General features: G+C 45.7%; 1 long non-coding RNA gene across 1 annotated transcript; it reads left to right on the forward strand.

The window, feature by feature from the left end:
• Nucleotides 1-234: 234 nt before the first annotated feature.
• On the forward strand, nt 235-4989 carry LOC148001045 (uncharacterized). Its single transcript, XR_015638948.1, has 4 exons — nt 235-335; nt 672-778; nt 2415-3063; nt 4153-4989. It is a non-coding gene; the product is annotated as an uncharacterized LOC148001045 (long non-coding RNA).
• The last annotated feature ends 310 nt before the right edge of the window (nt 4990-5299 follow it).

Here is a 5299-nt window from a genome sequence, read left to right on the forward strand (position 1 = left end):
CCAGAGAGTTATTAAAAATAATTTTCATACAAAAATATTCCAGTCAGTTGGCACAGAGGTTTGAGGGCCCTGATGGCTGCTCATGCTACAGGAACCAAACACCAGATGGTAGTGGTTGTGATGCTTCATGAAGCAGAGGTTAGCTGCCCTCAGCAGACATCCTGACCCTCCCGGAAATGCCCCAAAGATGCATTTCAGCAGGGGGCCCTGGTGAGCCACCTACAGGCTCCATCTGAAGTAGAGATGTAGCCAAAAGAGCCAGGTCGCTTCAGAAAGGAAGTATGGCACAGAGGGAGGAAGAGGGAGGAAGGCGGAGGACACGAGATGGGAGGAAGGTGAAAGGGCGTGGTGTGGGGGTGGTGTCATGGTAAGGATAAGTGTGAAGGAGAGGGTGGTGTGGAGGTGAAGGAGTCTAGGGTTCCCTCTGTGACAGACAGAAAGGGCTCCCACCCCAACTCACCCTACACCTACATCCAAATCCCTCAGCGAGTGCTGAGGTCCTGTAAAACCTGCAGTTGACAGAACTCCTGACTGACCACGCAATAGGGAAGCTACCGCCAGCATTAACCCGAAGACACCCCCCCTCCCATTTCAAGCTTCAGAACTTCAGAATTGTGAGCAGCTAAGACTGTGATTAATTTTCAGTCGCTGGTTTGTGGTTGTTACAACAGCAACAGGGAACGGATACACCTGCCATCTGAGTGTGTGACTTCCTTCGCGGAGCTGCTGCTTCGCCGCCTTTTCAAGACACGGCCCCTGGAGAGCGCACCATAACGTGGTATTTATTGGCAGAATCGTCTGGAAAACAAGCTAGCCAAAGCAGGAAGGCTGCTTCTGCAGTGTCTTCCTCCTCGCCTGCTGCTTCCTCCTTCAAGTTATTTTGTTTACAGATAAGTCCAAAACTGATAGTTTGCATTTTGAGAACCTAGTCTAAAATAGTTGGTAATTTGATTTTTCTTCTCTTACCCAATCACTAATTTTAGAGACACGGTCTTTTGCAGAAGGCATTGCTCTTTTGTGCTGCACCAGATATTAGATACGATTCACCAGGAAAAAGGTTGAGGGAAGGCAGCAGGGAGGGGGTCACAGTGGCTGGCAGACTGTGGTCTCTGCTGTTTGCAACAGTCCTCAGTCATTCTGCTTGATGCAACTCTCTGAAGCCCTGTGCCAGCAGGCACTGTGCTCTGCCTGACTGTGGACCTGCTTGTTCCAGAACAAGCTTAGGCTTTGGGTTTTGGTGACACTGTATTTATGGAGGTGCATGCAGATCTTGTTATGGCTGGGACATAGAACTGTGGCTGGCTTTAGGACAACTGTAGAGACCTGCAAGGCTCAAACTAGTTCTGACATATGCAAACCCGCATCACCTATGTCTGTGCTCAGCAGCTTCTTGGTTAGGAAGGACACATTCACTCTGTTGACAAGAGACAACTGCTGTCCAGTTTCTCAGGGCCTACAAACCATTCCCTTTTCTGCAACAAACCACAAGAGGAGGAAGGGTTGGTATATTTAAGTTTCCATTTCTTTAAAATCTCTCTGTGTCTCTCTCTGTCTCCCTATCTCTGTCTCTGTATGTCTCTGTCTCTGTCTTTTTCTCTGTCTCTTTCTCGCTCTCTCAACAAAACATGTAAGCCAGCCCTAAGTAGAGGGTGTAATGTATTGGTAGGATTCATATGTATTTATGCCTCATAAAATTTAAAAAGTTTATAAAATTAAACTACCATAAAATGGAGTTGAAAACAAGAAAAATCCAAATAGCCACATGAAGATACTATTTCCCCCATAATGGATCAGTCAATATTTTCAAAGATAAGTCTTCGTCTGGGGCTCAGTAGGATGGGAAGAGAGATGGTGTCACCTTCTAAGGTATGAAAGTTTGCAGAAAAAAACAAACTCAAACACACCTTCATGTGTAGCACTCTGCTATCTTACCTCAGGGTCTGCTGTTTCTTTACTTGATAAAGTTACCTGTAAAACAAGAGGTGTGAACTTGAAGCGTTTTACTGAGTGGCGTGAGAAGCAGATGATGGACAGATAGCATTCACCAGCTGTTAGGTATAATTTTTGATGAAAAAATATCAAAGGTCTTTCTAGTTGAAATTTACTACAGTGTGTTGGCGCAGAAGCCTAGGGCACTGTCTGGCGGTGAACCGGAAAACCATTAGAGTCAAGGAGGTTTGGCTGTCGGTGCCTTGGAGTCTTTCACCCACTCAATTCCCATTCGATTTTTGGATAGATTTCCTGATATGTCTGAAAATTATGTAAATTAGAACTCAGGGGTTAATTTAGAGATAATGTCAAAAAAAATTAAGGATCTCTTTGACTAAGAGAATGGCACATGTCTCTCTCTCTCTGTGTGTGTGTGTGTGTGTGTGTGTGTGTGTGTGTGTGTGTGTGTGTCTGTGTGTATTTAGTGTGTTTTTCAGGACCAGAGAACATTCAGTCACCTGGCATTGTGCGTCAGCGAAGAGTATGTTTATCAGCCTCCTACTGAGCACTGTGCTGAGCTTAGGATTTGCGTCTGTCTGGTTTTCAGAGGACTTTGAAGAGGAGGCCTTTGCCAGTTCTTAGTGAAAGGGCACCCATATTGCTTGGGGCTGGTAAGGAACGGGCTACGGGTAAGACAGTGTGCCAGTCAGACTTTGTGTTGCCGTGACCTAAATACCAGATAAAACCCACACAGGAGTTCCTCATTTCACTCGCACTTCCTGAGCTTTTGGCCCTCACGGTGGCAGGGTGTGGTGGGGCAGAATTGTTCAACTCAAGGCAACCAAACAAGCAACATGGAGGAGCAAGAAGGTGCGAACTTCTATCATCCACTTCCTTCAGCTCTGCCTCACCACTGTTCGCCACCTCCCGATGGCACCATCAATACCATGAGAGCTTGATACATTCCTTGTCGGGCAATCATGATCTAGACATGTCTGGAACATGTCACTGGCACCAAGAGAGGTGTAAGCACCCACCCACGTGGCTGCTTACAATCGTCTGTGATGCCAGTTACAGAGGATCGGACCGTCTCTTCTGCCCTCTGACAGCGCCTGGAGTGCACGTGGTGCCCAGGTAATATGTGCAGGCAAAATCCCCTATACATCAGAGCAACACGAATAAGCACATTTTAGAAAGAAATGTTTTAGAAAGATATGCTGTCGATTTGTATCCACTAAGAAATACAAATTACTATGATCCCATTGGCTCTGTGGAAGGTAGAGAACAAATGACTAACCCTAATAGGACGATGGTATGACAGCCGTACGTCTATCCCAAGATGAGAATGAGTTCAGGTGGGATGGAGTATAGGGATGTTTAAGGGTTCTCTATTTCCGACACGATGACCAGGGGTCGTATTGGGTTCCTCCCTTGATGTATTGCCAAAGAGAAAGAGAAAATGAAATTGGAAGATCCCAGTTAGACAATTATTTCTATGAGGCATGGTATTGAAAAGAAATGCCCTCGTCTGAAGCTCTTTCAAGGGCCATTAGCATGATTTCTGGGATAAGAAATGTTCAGTTAAGGTCACTGAGAATCTGGTGCCTTGGCACATATTTCCAATTAGATAATGACTTTCTGTAAGTGTCTCTGTCTGGTGAAGACTATTGATCTGCTCACAGAGCCAACTTTTGCATTACTATAAATTACTTGGGCAACACTGCCATTTTCATACCTCACTTCTCAAATTAGAAGTATAGGACAAAATCGGGAGGGATACAGGATTGAGAAGGCTGGTCAGCGTGTGGCTTTCCTTAGAAGAAATGACAGATGCAGTCTACAAGGTATATGGAATTGGAACAAGAGAAAAAGGAAAATGGAAGGACTGTTTTTACAATTGCACACAGTTTGTGTTCCTCACTAAGGTTTTGAAAACATGGTCCACGGCCTCTCTGAGCTCCTAGTGAATATGTTAGATGGCTCTGTACCATTTCAGCTGGATGGAAATGTGGCCATTTGTTCTGGAGGCTCCTCTGGTTTCAGAAGAGTATCTTAGCCTTGGCTTTCTTTATTGAAACATAGCAAATATCTAACAGGTTCCCATCTTCCCAAGGGGCAAACAGACACAGCTTATGCCTGTGAGACGTTATGAAGGCTCATGGTCCCTGAGATCCGGGTGGCATGTTGACTAATGGGCTGACTCTGACTCTCCTCACATTCCAGGCTCCCTGAAACACGATCCCCAGTGGAAGAACAGGCTATTCCACCTCTCGGTCTCACACGGTTGTCTATGGTCATAAGCAGCTTCAGACTGAAGGGCACATGGCCACATTTTTGAACCAGGATGGCCCACTTCAGGATGATGGCAGTGGTGGTGGGGGCATCATAGAGTAACCTGATTCTTTCTCTCATCATCTCTAGTGCCTGTCCCACGAATTACTTATCCCAGAAATCATGAATCATGCTAATAGCCCTTGAAAGAGCTTCAGATGAGGGCATTTCTTTTCAATACCATGCATCATAGAAATAATAGTCTAATTGGGATCTTCCAATTTCATTTTCTCTTTCTCTTTGGCAATACATCAAGGGAGGAACCCAATATGACCCCTGGTCATTACTGTCTGCCTTCCCCTCTCATCCTTTGGTGGAATCCCACCCCACACAAATACACATATAGTGTTTTATGGCACACAGAGAAATTTGTGTAAGGAGAAAGCTTTCTGTGATTGCTTAATGGGATGAGTCCAGAAAAGGAAAGGAAACAACAGCTCAGACCTCCGAGTACTAGGGAATGCGGCTACACCTGGCCAGAAGTCATCCATCACAGACTCCTTGCTCTCTACAGAAAAGGGGGAGCATAGGTTTCTAAGAGCTTCCTGGCTAGTGAGGTGTCTCACTTCTGCAACTCCCCATTCTATTGCTTTTGTCTTTCTGCACATTAATAACATTGTCTTCTTTCCCTTCTATTAAATCTGTCAGCTTGTTCCAGTAAACCTTGAGAAGTGAGAGATGGTGTTTCCCTTTGCACTTTGGAAATAAAACCCTTTATGCCTCTTTGTGTTAGAAGATCTGTGTGATTTGGGGCTGAGGAGATTGCTCAGCAATTAAGAGAACTTACTCCTCTTGCAGAAGACCTGGGCTTTTCCCCCACCAGCACCCATGGAGGAAAACACGCACATCTTTATCCCATCTAAGGACCTGCATCTTCTGCCCAGCCACTGCCTCCTTCCTCTTTGCTTGGCCCCTGCAGGCCAGTAGCCAGTCCTTCTCATTCCTCCGGGTGTCTGACATCAGTGTCATTCATTACCGATGCTCCAGGGAACGTATCTAAACACTATCAAGCACTCCTGGAAGCTGGAAGCTTCTCCAT

The sequence above is a fragment of the Rattus norvegicus genome, chromosome 15 (assembly GCF_021556685.1).
Source record: "Rattus norvegicus strain SHRSP/BbbUtx chromosome 15, alternate assembly SHRSP_T2T, whole genome shotgun sequence".
In the NCBI taxonomy this organism is placed as follows: domain Eukaryota; kingdom Metazoa; phylum Chordata; class Mammalia; order Rodentia; family Muridae; genus Rattus; species Rattus norvegicus.